Consider the following 18,352-nt stretch of genomic DNA (forward strand, 5'->3'; position numbering starts at 1 on the left):
TTCCTTCCTTCTTTCCCTCCCTCCCTCCCTCCTCCCTTCCTTCCTTCTTTCTTTCCTTCCTTCCCTCCATCTCTCCATCCCTCCCTCTCTCCCTCCCTTCCTTTTTCCTTTTTTCAGGACATACCAAATATTGTCTTAGGTACCAGGGCTACAGCAATGGCCATAAAAAATTACTTGCAACCACAGAGGTTACATGGACAGGAGTCAGCCAGTGAACAATTAACAAGAGAATAAAACTGATGATTTTGGATAATGTTGAGTGCTATGAAAAACAAAGTAAGTTAATGTAACGTTGAGTGATGGAGGGGGGAGGAACAGTTGATCTAATGGCAAGGGAAGGCCTCTAGGAGGGTGGGATATTTCAGTGCAGGTCTGGGAGATGAGAAGGACCAGCCATGCACTCAATGACCTGGGGGAAGAGAAAAGCGCATCCCTCCACTGGCAATGGCAAAAACAGGGCCTGGAGGAGGGTGTCAGCTTGTAACATGCAGTGGGGCCGGTCTCTGATCTAGGTACACAATTGTCTTAGCGTCCATTTTTCTTGCTTTGTGTTCTTTCTGCTCTCCTAGGCAGCATCTCATTTAAAGATCTCTGCAGTGCCTGCTGTTGTCCACTCTCCAGTGACAGCATTCTCTTGGGTTCACAGCTCTGTCTGAGCAGTCTGTGAAGGATGCACATGATATTTTGCTGCTTTCTCATTGGGATTGTAGGGAATTCTCAATGAGCTGAGTTTTTTCCCTGCCAGCTCTCTGGAACAAGGGCAGCCTCTACCTCCCCAAGTGCTGCTGGCAATTTGTACCAAGGACACTGGGACCAGTAAATACTTGTTTCTACAAAAACATTACTCTCTAAGGTACGTGAATTAAGGAGCAGGAATCCACGATATTTTTATCTGAGCCTCAGGAGTGTACTCGATTTTGGAAGCACTTATGGCCTAGTGGCTAGGGACACAATCACTGGAATCGGAACTCCTGAGTTCAAATCCTGCTTCTATTAATTGACATTCACGTAGCACTAAGCCAGTTAATCAGCCTCTCTGTGCCTCGGTTTCCTCCTACTCAAAATAGAGATGGCTTTTTACATTCAAGGAGACAGATGGCTTGGCACAGTGCTTGGAACACCTTAAGAACTCAATACATTCAGCTGTTCTTGTTATTTCATTTGTCCTAAGAAGAAATGCAAGTCCAGACTTTAATCCTTTTCCTTCATTTCTTCCTTCTCTCCTTCCTTCATAACTGTCATCTGTTATTCATTTATTTATTTATTTATTTATTTAGAGACAGAGTCTTGCTCTGTTGCCCAGGCTAGAGTGCAGTGGCATGATCTCAGCTCACTGCAACCTCTGCCTCCTGGGTTCTAAATGATTCTCCTGCCTCAGCATCCCTAGTTGCTGGGATTACAGGCATGCGCCACCATGCTGGCTAATTTCTGCATGATTTAGTAGAAATGGGGTTTCGCCATCTTGGCCAGGCTGGTCTTGAACTCCTGACCTCAGGTGATTCACCCACCTTGGCCTCCCAAAATGCTGGAATTACAGGTGTGAACCACCGTGCCCAGCCTCAACTGTTCATTATTAAATATCTTTTGACATCTCCCATTCCCTGGGCTCTTTGATGTGGGGAATCTAGAGGCAATGGAGAACTAGTCCAGGAGTGCAGGGTAGTGAGCTAAGCGGGATTGAATGTATCGCTGCTTGGCTCCTATCTGACTGTCCTTGAATCACTTATTTTAAGGATTTTCCAGGCTTTAGTTCCTTCATATGCAAACTGGGAGAGAGAAATCTGTGCTAAAGGGTTTATGTGAGGCTTTAGCCACGCGTTTATTAATTATCAGTTATGTCTTCAGCACCTGGCACAATACCTGACTCACAGTCGTCAATAAACAAAGGGAAGAAATGCTGCAACTGCAAACCACAACAGTGACATCACCACAATGTCTTGCAGTCTAGAGATGCAATCTAAGACAGGAGGTCAGAGAAAACCAGTTGTTTTCATTGTATGTGATCATGAGATACATCAACTATATGCAAAATGTTCATCGTTTGAAAGAATTGACATTCTTCCCTTTTTTGACTCTCTAATGTATTTTGTTTCTCCTTGACCATTCTTTGTTCATTCCACAAATATTTATTGAAGACTTACCATGTGTCAAACACTGTGGCAGCTACTGGGATTACAACCATAAATGAAAAAAAAAAAAAAAAAAGAAAAAAAAAAGAAAAGGCACAGTCCTGATCTCTTGGAAATTTCAGTCCAGTGGAGGATAAAGATATGAATCAAAGAATAATAATAAATCAATCTATCAATAAAGGATGTGATGAGCATTCTAAAAAAGGATTTGGTTTAGCATTTTCTCAGTGACTGATGATGTTAGCATCTCTTCATGTGTTTCTTGGCCATTGTATGTCTTCTTTGGGGAAATCTCGATCCATATCCTTTGCACATTTTTTAACTGGGTTGTTTTTCTTTCTTGTTGTTGAGTTGTAAAAGTTCTTTATCTATTATGGATGCTAGATCCTTATCAGTTATATCATTGCAAATGTTTTTCCAATTCTGCAAAATATCTTCTCCCTTTCTTTTTTTTAAATTTATTTTTATTTTTATTCAAGATGGAGTCTTGCTCTGTCACCCAGGCTACAGTGCAGTGGCACCATTTTGGCTCACTGCAACCTCCACCTCCTGGTTCCAAGCAATTCTCCTGCCTCAGCATCCCAAGTAGATGGCATGCACCACCACACCTAGCTAATTTTTGTATTTTTAGTAGAGACGGGGTTTCCCCGTGTTGGCCAGGCTGGTCTTGAACTCCTGACCTCAAGTGATCTTCCTACCTCAGCTTCCCAAAGTGCTGGGATTACAGGTATGAGCCACCATGTCTTGCCCTATCTTCTTCCCTTTTTAGTGTCCTTTGCAAGGAATGATGTACTAACACATGCTACAATATGGACAACTCTTGAAAACAGTATCCTAAGTAAAAGAAGCAAGACATAAAAGGCTGCATATTGTATGATTTCATTGAAATGGAAATATCTAGCATAGGCAAATTCATAGAGAGAGAAAGCAGATTAGTGGTTGCCAGGGACTAGATTGAATGCTTGAGGCATGAGGTTTCCTTTTGGGGCTGTTAAATTCTAGCACTAGATAGTGGTGATGGTTGCACTAAATGTCACTGAATTTGTTTGCTTGAAAATGGTTAAAGTGGTACATTTTACATGATGTATGCTTTATCACAATAAAATAGAAAGGCATAAGACACATTTAGAACATAAAAGAAGACCCAACTTAGTGAGGTGCATGGTGTAATCGTTGAGTAGTAAGACTTGAGCCATTCCTAACTAGTTGTGAACTTGCTGAACTGTCTTAGAGAAAAAGCACAGGTACCTTGGGGAGGTGGCTGATGATGGAGAAGGAGGGCTCTGTGTGGAAGGAATGCCCTATGCAAAGACCTCTTCCTTGCCCTACCTTGCATCACAATTTCAAATGCCCTTTTTAAATACTCCTTATAAGGCTCTAATTATCCTGATGACACTATGCCTTAGTGGTACAAGTCAAGTTGCAGAGATCCCATGACCACTGCCCTTACTACCACTTCTCCAATAATCATAATATGAGCAATAATAACAAAAGTGGAGACACAGAAATGAATTCTTTTTGAGTGTTATAATATAATACTATTTGTATTCTCAAGTTAACACCCCCAGAAGATACTTTGAGGTTACTATCTGCCACTTCAATCAAGTAATTAATTTTTGTTTTGTTATTTGTCATCATGAAATATTTCAAACATAGCAAAGAATACAGAACAATGTATAGCAATGACCCAGGTACTTACATCCAGCTTTAATCAATGCTTGTAAAGCCAGTTTAGAAATGAAATAGAAAGAACAGGCTAGGCGTGGTGGCTCACACCTGTAATCTCAGCACTTTGGGAGGTCAAGGTGGGTGGATCATTTGAGGTCGGGAGTTTGAGACCAACCTGGCCAACATGATGAAACCCCGCCTCTTCTAAAAATAAAAAAATTAGCCAGGCATGGTGGTGGGTACCTGTAATCCCAGCTACTTGAGAGACGGAGGCAGGAAAATGGCTTGAACCTGGGAGACGGTGGTTGCTGTGAGCTTGAGATTGCGCCACTGCACTCCAACCTGGGTGACAGAGGGAGACACCATCTCAAAACAACAACAAAAACAACAACAAAACCCCAGAAGAACAACAACAACAAGAGCTCTGAAAGAACAGAGATTCACCAATTCCACGAGGCCTGGGGTTGGGGGAGAAGATCTGATTGTCCAGATTTTTGAAATCAAAATGCCACCTCTCCAAGTCCTGCAAAGTTCTGTAGACCTAAACTGGACTGTAACTGGCCATCAGAAGTCAGTATTCTCAGTTATGAAATGGAAATAACATTTTGGCTTCCTTTAATCTCACATAAGTAATTGGTGTGTGTGAGAGAGGTGGGGTGCAGCAAGATTCCAAGTCACTGTCCTGCATGAAACCCATAAACGGTACAAATGAGAAAGGGTCGCTGATGCCTGCAAGGTACTGAATATCCTCCTCCGTGCTGCCCTTCTGCCATCAGAAAGCAAATTTCATAATCCATTTTGTCTAGCATCACTGTGCTGATTAGTATTTGTTAAATGCTTTAATGGAGATGATTATTTGCTATGTAGAGACCTATTGGACTCTTCCCAGTATAACTCCAGTGTGAGTAGTGGAACCTAATGATATTATAATCCCACCCCCCAATTTTCTGAAATAAAATAAAGTAAAATAGATGGGGTGGCACATGTCCTCAACTCCTGAGCCGGATTCTAACCAATCCCGCAACAACGTTTCCACTTTACTAACGGTTTGTGCCCCGGTGGATGCCCTCCATTGCCCGAAAATATGCAATCACTTAATTGCCATAGCAATCCTATTATATTACCATTACACAACGTCTGTTGGGGAAAGCTCAGAACGTGTTATTACTGTTGAAAGGAACAATTTACTGGATTTCACTAAATGCCATCACTTCCCCAAAAATGAATCAAAATTACTTGATTATGCACGTCTCCCTTTAATGTCCTGCTCAGAGAACAACAGGGAAGCTGCCACTGGGAGACAGAGCTGCTTTGAGCAAGGCTGGCTTTGTGGAACTGAGGGGATGGTGGGTCTTGTCTGTCCCCGTCCCAGTCTCCTGAGTCCACGTGGTACTGCTGTGTTGGGGTGCATGGAGCCTTCTTTGTGAAAGGCCCTCTGTCCATCAGTCAATTTAGGGTGGAGCTTTTTTCTTTTTGATTTTAAGTTCTGGAATACATGTGCAGGATGTGCAGGTTTGTTACATAGGTAAACGTGTGCCATGGTGGTTTGCTACACCTATCCACTCATCATAGGGTGGAGGTTTCATTGCAACATTTTAGTTTAAAGTAGTGTTGAATTCTAAAGTGCTTTCTGTATGACAGAGGCTATGTCAGTGAAACACAGCCATACCCCAAACTCTGAAAATTAAACTACGAAATAAACCAAAGGCCAACAGGAGCCATTCCTCTAAAGGGAATACAGATTAGTAAGAATGGACCAGACCAAATCCGGTCACAATTCTAGAAAACCAATGCCAAGCTCTGTGGATCGGAATGTAATCTTTATACGTGAAGAACAGTATATATATGTCTGTGTGTGTGTGTGTGTGTGTGTGTTTTCTTTGCATGCCAGTGAGTCTTCAATGCTACTTGGCAATGACTACACTTGTTTCCCTGTCTGTCCCCCATTTTTCCAACACTATAAATTGGAGCAATCACAAAAATGAATTGCTTTTGAAAAGGCACACTGAGTTAAAAAAAAAAAATGTGGTATTGCACCCCACCCCTTCCTTTCCTGATGAACGACTAGCCATGTTGTTAGATTTTGGTGCACAGGTCTGTCTTAAAGTGCCATAAATCACAGCTGAAAGCCATTTGGGTAAATTGTCATTAACCATTTGCATGTGGAACACTGTAAAGAATTTAAGAGAATGTGAATTGCATCAGGATTCCGGGTGCAGAAGCTTATAAGGGCAACGATGTCTCCAAGCAGAGTTCGAAGGAATTTGTACAAGCCTTTGATTCTCTGATTTTCTTGAAAGCACAAAGAGGCTTCATATTTAATTTATAGTGTTATATAAGCTACTGCTGCTGCTGCTTCTCTCTCTCTCTCTGTCTCTGTGTGTGTGTGTGTGTGCGCGCGCACACACACACGCACGCACACACGCGCCAGCATAATCCTGACTGGTAGTTTGGATTTTGCATTATGGAGGCAACCACTATTCTAGCATCTGAATACTCATTCTAGAGGGCTAAATCCATGAGAGCAAAAGTATAGAAACAATTTTGCAGTGTTGGTGGCATTTCCCTTGCCTATAAAACCAATTTTAACTGCACAAAACCCTCAGCACATTGCATCTGGGAAATGCAGTGGCTGCACATTAAGCTGTTATGAATAACTGCTGTTGGGATGGAATGAAATGGAAACAAATCTGCATTTTATTTGCACTCTCTCTGCAATTCCATGCCATCCACACTGCAGTTACATTCTGTGCAAAGCAACACTGCCGAAAAGGGTGAGTTTTCCTGGGAAGCATTATCATACTTTGATTTTTAGCCATGCAATCATTTGAAACTGTGGCTGTTCTCTCCTGACACTGGCCACTGAACATTATAATATAGATGGTTTGCTTCTTTGGGAGAAAATATAATCCAAGTCAAGTCTAATTTGACTCAGGCACATATCTAACTCCCCCCTTCTAATGCAGAGGCAATGAACCTAGGGTAAGAACTGTCAGGCTGCTCTCTGGGACTGTGAATATTCCTTTGCTTAAGGAAGCATGAGAGTTACATTGGCTGATTGTGGCATTCAGCTCGTAACTTCCCGACAATGGACCTAAGTTGACGGTAAGCGCTTCAACATGATCAGTGTTTGTCGTATGAAGTTGTAACATACTGGGGAAGAGAATTAGAATAATCTTAAATATTTGTGCAATGAGAGGGGCACGATTAAGAAAATCATAAAACAGCCTAGATTATTTATGTAGCATTTAAAATGATGGTCATAAGACCACATACTAAGAATGAAAAAAGAAATGCTAAATGTGGCTGTTTGCACACAGTCTAAATGTTAAGGCGATAGTCCTTTGTACTTTTTTTTTTTTTTTTTTTTTTTTGAGACGGAGTCTCGCTCTGTCGCCCAGGCTGGAGTGCAGTGGCCAGATCTCAGCTCACTGCAAGCTCCGCCTCCCGGGTTTACGCCATTCTCCTGCCTCAGCCTCCAGAGTAGCTGGGACTACAGGCGCCCGCCATCTCGCCCGGCTAGTTTTTTGTATTTTTTAGTAGAGACGGGGTTTCACCGTGCAAACCAGGATGGTCTCGATCTCCTGACCTCGTGATCCACCCGTCTCGGCCTCCCAAAGTGCTGGGATTACAGGCTTGAGCCACCGCGCCCAGCCAGTCCTTTGTACTTTTTCATACCTTCTATCCACACAGTTAGGACCCAGTGTAGGATGCTAACTTTATTTGGTTCCTAGGTGTGATGTGGTTAATACTAAATGTCAACTTGATTGGTTTGAAGGATACAAAGTATTGATCCTGGGTGTGTCTGTGAGGGTGTTGCCAAAAAAGATTAACATTTGAGTCAGTGGGCTGGGAAAGGCAGACCCACCCCTAATCTGGGTGGATACCATCTGAACAGTTGCCAGTGTGGCTAAAATATAACCAGGCAGAAAAATGTGAAAGAAGAGACAGGTCTAGCCTCCCTGCCTACATCTTTCTCCCATGCTGGATGTTTCTTGCCCTCGAACACTGGACTCCAAGTTCTTCAGTTTTGGAACTCATACTGGCTGTCCTTATTCCTCAGCCTGCAGATGGCCTACTGTGGGACCTTGTGATTGTGTGAGTTAATACTTAATAAACTCCCCTTTATATGTATATCGATTCCATTATTTCTGTCCCTCTAGAGAACCCTAATACACTAGCCATCCATAAAAACTGTGTTTCTTAGCCCCCTTGCATCTCAGTAAGACCATGTGACTAGTTTTCATGGAAGAAATATGAGCAGAATGACTCTAAATGACTTTGAGGCCTGGCTGCTAAAACATCTGATGCGATCTGCTGAGTCCGCTCTTTCCCATCCACGTGGCCAGAAGCAAGAAATCCCACAGTGAGGAAGCCACAGCATGGACGGAAGCTGGGTTCCTGTGTGGCTATTTGACCAGACAGTTGCTCAGAAAGGCCTTCTATGCATTTCTGATATACAAGAATTTTTTTTTTTTTTGGAGACTCCAGCCTGGGCTGGAGTGCAATTGCATGACCTCAACTCACTGCAGCCTCTGCCTCCCGGATTCCAGCAATTCTCCTGCCTCAGCCTCCTGGGTAGCTGGGATTACAGGCATGCATCACCACACCCAGCTAAATTTTTTTATTTCTAGTAGAGATGGGGTTTTGCCATGTTGGCCGGGCTGGTCTCAAACTCCTGACCTCAGGTGATCCACCCGCCTCAGCCTCCCAAAGTGCTAGGATTGCAGGTGTGAGCTGCTGTGCCCGGCCAGGAAACTTTAAAAAAATGTTGCATTAAGTACTGAGATTTGGGGTAAGGGAGGTTATTGAAGTAGTTAGTGTTTACTTACCGACATGGTTTGGCTGTGTCACCACCCAATTCCCATGTTGTCACTCATGTAATTCACATGTGTTATGCACGGGACTGGGTGGGAGATGATTTAATTACGGGTTCGGTGGTGTTCCCGTGCTGTTCTTGTGTTAGTGAATGGGTCTCATGAGATCTGATGGTTTTTAAAATGGGAATGTCTCTGCACAAGCTCTCTCTTTGCCTTCTGCCATCCACGTAAGATGTGACTTGCTCCTCTTTGCCTTCCACCATGATTGTGAGGCCTCCCAAGCCATGTGGAACTCTAAGTCTAATAAACCTCTTTCTTTTGTACATTGCCCAGTCTCGGGTATGTGTTTATCAGCAGTGTGAAAATGGACTAGTACACTTACTTTGACTAATATATAATATATTGTAGTTCCTTTTCTTTTCCTTTTTTTTTCTTTTTTATTATTTTTGGAGACAAAGTCATGCTCTGTCGCCCAGGCTGGAATACAGTGATGTGATCATAGCTCACTGTGGCCTCTAACTGCTCGCCTCAGACAGTCCTCCCACCTCAGCCTCCCAAAGTGCTAGGATGATAGGCATAAGTCACCATGGCCAGCCCTTTTTAACATGGGAGATAGTGACATTTTGTAGATCATACTTCAAAGGTTGGATTTGAAGGGAAAGCAAAGCTCTCTGTTTAGAAATTGGATAACAGTCGATCATAATAAAACCAGCTACCATTTGCGGGATGCATGGTGCCTTTGTAGACACTTGGCACACAATTTTATGAAATCCTCATGACAACTGCCCAAGAAGATATTCTTATCTCATTCTTATGATGGGGAAGCTCAGCACCTGATAGGAAAGATCAAGGTCATACAAATTAAGTAGGAATGCCAGAATCTGAACTCAGGTATATCTGATACCAAAGCTGATACTCATCATGGCTGCCCAGCTGAGACATGCAAGGTTGGAGGGTCTAATCTTCTAGCCAATGTAAGTTTAAAAAGAAAAAGTGTATTCAATGAATTGTCACATATTGACCTTTCTGTGTCCTACGTACTGTGCAGATATTATGAGGCAAGAAATAGATAAAAGAATCCTATTGTATGGTCCTCAAATATTTTAAGGGCAATACAAGTGGTGGCAGGTTGGAGGCATAGATAGTATCTCCCTCTTCCCCCGGTGCTTCTGTCCCTGCCTGGTCACTTTTTAGTTCTCTGAAAGCTACGAATTTTATGAGTCAGAGTTCAGCACATTTACTGAATGTTGGGTAGAATTACTAGGTTTTAAGGAATTTTTATGCCATATCAATCAATAAAGGGTCTCAGTTTGTATCCCAATTCTATAATTTATTAGCAGTGTGAGTTAGGATCATACAAGTCAATGTGCTACTGTAGCAGTTTCTTCATCTGTAAGATAGGGGTGATGATAATAATATAAATGGCTTCATAGAATTGCTGTAAAGCACATAGAAATGGCCACAGTAAACGTGTGTGTGTGTGTGTGCGTGTGTGTTCCTGCATTCTGTGAACACTGAGAATACTGAGTCAAGATTAGCTCTTCACACTTTTCCACCCTTTGCTGAACATGTAGTTGGTGGGTTGACCTATCAAGGTCATCCTGGATGATCTAGACTTGTTTCTCTCTTGTTTTTCCTTCAGTATGCCTGAGGGATCACAAGGATGAATATAGAGTCACCGTTTATAGCTCAGAATCCAACCTACACTTTTCTTAAGGTTACAACACTAAGGCTTTAAGGCATAGGCTCAAATATTAGCTGAGTGATTCTTTGGGCCCCCTTTGTGGAAGGAAACTATCTAAGATGTCCCCCAGTGATGTTTGCTTACAAGTATTTATGTCCTTGTGAAATCTGCTCTTTCACTGCCTACCCAATCTCACTCCCAAGGGTGGGGTGGACTTTTTTCATTTGTTTGTTTGTTTTGAGGTGGGGTCTCGTTCTGTCACCCAGGCTGGAGTTCAGTGGTGCAATCTCAGCTCACTGCAACCTCCGCCTCCCGGGTTCAAGCAATTCTCATGCCTCAGCCTCTTGAGCAGCTGTAATTGCAGACATACAGCACCACACCTGACTAATTGTTGTATTTTTAGTAGAGACGGGGTTTCACCATGTTAGCCAGACTGGTCACGAGCTCCTGACCTCTGGTGATCCACCTGCCTTGGCTTCCCAAAGTGCTGAGTTTACAGGAGTGAGCCACCGCACCCTGCCTGCTTCTATTGCACAAAATACAACAACATGATGGATGTCACTTCTAAGCTTAGGTTGCAAAGAGAGTGTGACATCTCTCTCTGGTTTTATCTCTCTCTCACTCTGATAAGGCCAATTGCCCTGTTGTGAGCTGCCTTATGGAGAGCCCACAGGATAAGAAACTGAAGGTGGCCTGCCACCCAAAACCCACAAAGAGCTGAATCCTGCCCAGAACTCTGAGTGAGTAAGTGAGCTTGAAAGTGGATGCCTCCCTAGTTGAACCTTGAGAGGAGACCCCAGCCCCTGGCTAATGCTTTCCCTGTAGTCTGCAAGAACTGAGTAAGAGTGAGAACATATGATGTTTGGTTTGCCATTCCTGAGTTAGTTCACTTAGAATAATAGCTATAAAGATGCAAAGGCATAAGAATGACACAATGGACTTTGGGGGAAAGGGTGGCAAGGGGGTGAGGGATAAAAGACTACAAATTCGGTGCAGCGTATACTGCTCAGGAGATGGGTGCACCAAAATCTCACAAATCACCACTAAAGGACTTACTCATGTAACTAAATACCACCTGTTCCCCCAAAACCTTTAGAAATAAAAAAAAGAACTGAGTAAGAGGACTCAGGTTAGCTAGCCCCTGATTCCTGACCCAAATAAACTGTCAGCCAATAAATGTGGGTTGTTTTGAACCTCAAGTATTGAATAACTTGATATGCAGCAATAGATAACTAATACATCCTTCTCTATTAGAGAATTCTTTTAAACATGCAGACAGAATAAGGGTTATTGGCATGACAGCAGTGAGAAATTTCTGAGTCTCTGGCATAAAATGATCACAATTGCACCAACATCTCACCTCCAGCAATTGTAACTACTCTTGATATAAGCAAAATACTAGAGGCACAGAAGTTCTTTTTTTCCTCCAGAAATTAGGGAAGACAGGACCATATAGATGTGAAAATCAGTTCAATAGAACCTAAATCAAGTGCATTGTATGTTACAAACACTTAGTTTGCATTTTTGTCATGTTTTATTATATATCTTTATTCATGAGGATGGCTACCTTTTTTTGAGAACTTACTATGCGCCAGCTCATTTAGAGATTATCTGGCTTAATTTTCATAAAACCTAATGGACTGCTATTATTTTTTTCATTTTAGAGATGAGATCTTGGAGTTTAAGGAGGACAAGGCACTCACCACTTAGTCAGTCTAGGTGGCACTTGGACTGGACCCGAGGAATGTTGGATTAAAAAGCCGATTTCCGTTCCTCTACTCCAGCTACCCCAAGGGCAGAAAACATGTCTTCATTTATCTTTGCCTTTACAACAGCATATGGTCTCTTTCCTGACACACAGTGGGTGTGAACATCGATAAAATATTTAACAAAGGTTAGCAAAGAAAGAAATTCGAAAGTCTAATGTTGCATTGCCATATCTAGGTCAGTTCATTTTTGTGTGAACAGAGGGATATTTTTATCTCTAACCTAAGGTATTGAGGCTGAGTTTACATTTTCTAGCTCTGTCCCCAAATTTGGCTTACTTCAGAGAACAGCATTATTGGGTCATAATGGTTGTCTTTCCTCTACTATGTGAAATAAAGAGATTTAGATCCCGAAGAGAGATCTTCAGAGGAAAAACAAAAAGCAAAGCCATAATTCCTGGCTACCTTGTTGTTAGCTATATATTAAATACCAACTCCTAGAATTCATTCAATCATTAATTCATATATCCATTGACGAATTCATTCATTCATTCATCCTCCAGATGGTTTTCTGCCTGAACTCATCTCACTACTTAAATTTGACAAAGAAACACAGCACAGTCTTTGATTATGACAAGCTCAGTCATGCTGAATACATTTTGTTCTTTCATATGACTTTCTCCTAAAAGAAATTAATATTGCTAATTGAAAAGATGATTATAAAATAGAGTCAACACATTAAAATAAAAATCCACTATCATTTCCCTCTTAAAGATTAATAATAACTGGTTAACATTTGGTTGCATGTCCTCCAAGATTTTTCTATATATATTTTACAAATGTGATGAACTATACACATAAATTTACAGCTTTTTCTTTACTTAATATGCATGTTTATATTTTTTCATTTTATTAGATAATCCTCTACAATGCCTTTTTTGTCTATAAATTGTTTCACTCAGTTGCTTTACACTACTTTATTCAACCATGGCTTGGAGGTATTATTCTTAATGGTATTATTGTTATTAGAATAAAATGAAATAATGAGACACTGATGTTGGCAAAGGTGTGGGAAACCAAAATACCCCCAGAATTTCACCTGTTTTACTTCTTTTGCATTAGTTTTTCAAATTACTTTTGGGTAGCTTGACACATCTTTAATTTAAGCACTAATTATTGTACAGAATGCAGCTACACCTGTGGTGATAATGCTTTTTATTAGCATTAACACTAAAGACATCAAAGAATCATATCAGGATAAAACATTTATTTCTAATTTAATAGAATTGCAATTAAAGCAAATTTGATCTGAATGAAATCCCATCATAACTGGACTTTTTTTCCTACACAGTGAGCGAAAATTATTCTCCCCTAAATTGAAGATTAATAACATGTTTTTAATGTTAAACATAGCAATTCAAGCGTTAGGTTGCAATTCAAGTTCAACATCACTGAACATTTTATAAACTTCACATTTTAACATCTCTGGAAAACACTCTGAGGTAAAAGCATTAGTGTTAAATGCATTAATGTTATTTTTCTTTATAAATGAGCTTATAACGGTGTTGTTACCTTCATTTGAATATTTTAATGAAGGGACAAATATAAGGAGAGTGCTCCATTTTCACAAGGTAATTGTTTCTTCCCTGAGTGGCTAAACTTGGGCAGAAAGTGGAATTTATCTCGGTGAAATTCTATTATGGCTGCATGGCTGTTGTTACTTGTCAAAATCTCTCATTACCTGGTAACTGGGGCTTTGGCTGACGCTCTTCCTTGCTGTGACATCCAGTCTACTGCTGTCCTAGGATGTAATCCTATCCTCTGGCAAGTCACAGCAGCAAACCTTTGGTATCTTGCTCTAGTACTCACTGGCTCAGCACTTAAAATTTAGCTGGATGGAGAATTCTGATCTAGATAAGTTCAGACCAAGTTGGTAAAAAAGTAAGCTAAATCTGCATTAGAAATGAAAATGATGGAAAGGTATGCAATCTCTCTCAAATTACTCAAAGCTGGGTTTGTGCTTTTGGTAGCTTCATGGCAAAAATGGTCCCATTCTTCTCCCTTTTGCTAAAGGCACTGTATTTACTGTGTTACTTTTCCGATTCTCTCATCAAGAGATGGAGTCTAAGTCTTCACTCCTTGAATCTGGGCTGGCCTCGTGATTGGCTTTTGGCTAATAGAATGTGGTAATGGGTCTTGGTCTTGGACCTGTGCCTCCACCATGAGAACAAGTCCAAGCTAGCCTATTGGAGAATGACACCTTGTGGAGGAGAACCAAAGTGCTCCACCCAGCAGCCAGCCATCCCTCACAGGCAGAGCCACCAACGCTGATGCAGCTCATGACAGACCCATGCAGACCCAGCAAATGTTTGAAGAACCACCCCACTGAACTCAGCCTAACTTGACTCACAGTAATGAGCTAAATTAATGGCTGTTGTTCCAAATTAATAAGTGTTGGGTGGTTTATTGCTCAGCAACAGATAACTGATAAGATATCCTCTCTCTGCCAGAGTCTGAGTGATGATGGATGATCTACTACTTTCTCTTGAGTTTTCTCGTTCTCTTCTGTAAAATAAAAATAATAAATAAAAATTTAAAAATCCTTATAGGATTGTCTTGAATTAAAGATAATAGATAGGAACTAGTATGGTGCATTTCACGGAATAGTGCTCAGTATAAATGTTAGCAGTCATTGATGTCGACTTTCATATTTTTGCTGCTCATTTTCATGATACACATCCAAATATTTCAATTAGTGATTGAGAACATGGGTTATGGAGCTAGGCTGCCACCATTGCCTTCCTGACACAGTCCTTATGAGCTGTGTGACCTTAAACAGCTTACTCAGCTTCTATGCCTCAGTGGCCTCATCTTTAACATGGGGATTATCATAACACCGACCCCAGGGTTATTGGGCTAATTAAATCAGTAAAAATACATAAAGTGCTTAGGACTGTGACTGGTATAATGTAGTCACTAGAAAAAAAAATAATTAGGCTGGGCACGGTGGCTCACAGTCTTATAGCACTTTGGGAGGCCGAGACAGGAGGATTGCTTGAGCTCAGTAGTTCTAGAACAGCCTGGGCAGTATAATGAGACCCTGTCTCTACACAAAAAATTGAATAAAAATTAGCTGGGTATGGTGGTGTGCACCTGTAGTCCTAGCTTCCTGGGGGGTTGAGGTGGGAAGATCACTTAAGCCAAGCAGGTCGAGGCTGTAGTGAGCTATGATTGCACCACTGCACTTCAGCCTGGGACAGAGCAAGATCCTGTCTTAAAAAAATGAATTATTAATAATGAAGAGATATATGGCTTATAGATATTTCTATATATCTAAGTAGACACATAACTACTTACAATATTTATGGATCCGATTTGATCTTTGGAATCAAGAAAATAAATATTTTTCTGTAACAATTGTTATGGAAAATTTCAAATATATACACAAGGAAAATAGTGTAATAAACCTGATTTACCTGTTACTGAAACAACAATCATCAATATACAGCCAATATTGTTCTTCTCTGCCGTCACCCATTCCCCAGTCTCTAGATTTTGTTGCAAATGCTGGAACATCACTTAATCTGTAAATATTTCAGCATGTATCACTAAAATATAACCTCTCTGAAAAATAACCACATCCCATTTTAACACCTAAAAATTGGCAAAAATTCATAATATCAAATATTCCCTTTAAGAAAAAAAAATCCTCCTGCATCCCTTCTATTTTTATTTTTTAATAAACTGATCATTCATCATGTAGAATTTTTTATAGTCTGGATTTTACTGATTACATCCAATTAGGATGTTTTAACCTGTTCCTGTCTCCTGCACTTCTTATAAATTTATATGCAGGTTTAGAAGTTTGTTGATATCAGGTTCAATGATGTTGGAGCCACCAAAATCACACTGATTGACCCACACAATCACACTTCTTAGATAGCATTGTGTACTTATATCAAAGGCACATGGCATCTGATTCTCTATTGTTTAGTGATAATCAGCCTCTTATGATCATTAACTAAATTCACTAATTAATCAGAATTTTTAAATTACAATAATTTTAGTCAATTATTCCTTCTCCATTCACTGGAATACCTCTAAATGAAATTTCTCTTCACAACTATTTGCTTACCCTGAGATAAAGCTCAGTATCCAGTACCTGCTTATCTCCACCTTACCTCTTTTTAGTTAATATATTCCAGAGGTAATTACATGGGACCATATGCAGATATTTCTCATTTCTCTTTTATAGCACCATAGGACTCCTTGTGTGGATTTACATAGATAATTCAATCCGTTCTTACCGATGGAAATTTGGGTTGTTTGCCTCCAGTCTTTTAATAGTGCAAATAATGCTGTCATGAATGGCTTTGGACATAGGTGTTTTTCCTTTTGTTTGTTTGTCAATTTTTATAGCTTGTGGCTTTCAGAGCCTTGTTGAAGACTGGAGAATAGTGTAGGGGATACATTCGGTTGTGTGTCTTCATGGTAAAGAGTATTCTGACACACAACGACTTTATAGTTTCACCCTCAATTCTTCCAAAATCTCTAAACTCCACTAACATGTCTATTCATCCATTTGCCCCTTTGCTGAGACTGAAAGAACACAGATTGTGGGAAAGAAAACTGAGTCATGTAGCAACTCAGCGAATCCCCTATAACTCTGTTTCCTCCCTCTCTCTGGCTCTTCTCAACTCTGTTCAATACAGGATGCAGGCTTTGTTTCTCCATTTGGTAGAGTCCACAAAACCAAGCAAATTTCCAAGGCCATTATTAAAAGTGTGTAGAAAATGAGGAAGTCAAAGCATATCACTGATTGTGGAGGGTCATTCCATCAAATAGTGATAGGCACATATGCAGAGATTTGTGAAAGTTTTGTGACAAATCATTCACGAATGCCTTGGACCTCCTCTGCAGGATTTTTCAGTGGTCAGAAAACCATGGGACCTTAGGATTAGAGGAAACAGAGATGTAACACTTCATTTGAGCCCTTTATTTATTCTCAAACACATGAATCTACTGTATAAATATCTAGAGTGAAGTGTGTTTCCTATAAGAAATCACTGAAGATTGGGTCTCTGTGCCCAAGGCTATCCCTTGCTGTGTTTCTACCTATACCAATAGCAATCTCATCTTCAAGGTTTATCTCAGTCTTTAAAGGCCCAGCTACTTAACAGTCAATAAGAGTTTATTGAAAGGGACACCCCACATAGCCACCAACACTGTCATGCACATCAAGCTCTGCTGTATCAGCCCTAGGCTGGTAGCCAAGAAGGAGAATGGGAAGCATGTCTCTGCCAGCTTAGATGGCTCTCCCAACAGGAGGCTGAGTCAAAGGTTCAGGGGGATCCAGCGTTCGTGAAGGAATCTGATATGTGTGAGTTTACATCTGTTAAAGCATGTTACAAAATAGAATTAATCAAAAGTACAAGAAGACTCTTGATAACAAACATCTCTATGAGTATATGCTGTTTCATGATACTGTTTAACAATACTGATAATACTTGTAGCTGCCGACTATGGACTCCATGTTTGATAGGAGTGATAGTTGTTAAAAATGACATCTATTCAAACAGTTCTGCAAGGATCTTTATATTTGTTCCATTTTATGGATGAGAGAGATTTTAAAAACTTGCTGGAATTTAGACTCAGAAATTAAACTGAGTTCTCTCTGACTCCAAAATCCCTTGTCTTCACCATTCTATGACTGGGTAGCTGTTTGTACTATGGAGTTGAATTGTACACAGCCCCAAATCCCTACACATTGATGTTTAAGCCATTAGGTGTGTAACCCTAAACTAGGTGAGAGACTTTCATTAAACATGGCTGTATCTCCTCAGTAGGCTGTCAGTGGATAACCAAAAATGCAACAAAATGTCCTGCAATACACTCCTCCCAGCAGTTTTACGCAAAAGGATTGCTCTTAATTAGATACTTTGCCCGTGTTTTGATTTTTAATTTTCTCTCCTAATAACATAATTTGCCATTTAGAGCAAGGTTCAAATCAATATGACATCTCAGAACCTTTTAAATATGTTTGGCAACTAAACTTCATTGTTGTCAAAGCACTTGGCTTTTAATAAACATATTTTCACCTTGAGTCAGGGAGCAACAGAGAAGTGGGTTCCCTCACCCACACTTTTTTATCTTTCTTAATGATGCTTAGCAACTGTAGGTCTAACTCACTTCTATATGTCTTTCTTTCTTCTTTAACTTTTCTTTTTTAGTTTTTGTTTTTATTGTGTGTGTATATATATTTCTTTCAACCAAACATGACCTTGTTCTATTTACTGCATTTATTTATTTATTTATTTATTTATTTATTTATTTATTTATTTATTT

Source organism: Piliocolobus tephrosceles, chromosome 17 (genome assembly GCF_002776525.5).
Source record: "Piliocolobus tephrosceles isolate RC106 chromosome 17, ASM277652v3, whole genome shotgun sequence".
Taxonomy (NCBI): Eukaryota; Metazoa; Chordata; class Mammalia; order Primates; family Cercopithecidae; genus Piliocolobus; species Piliocolobus tephrosceles.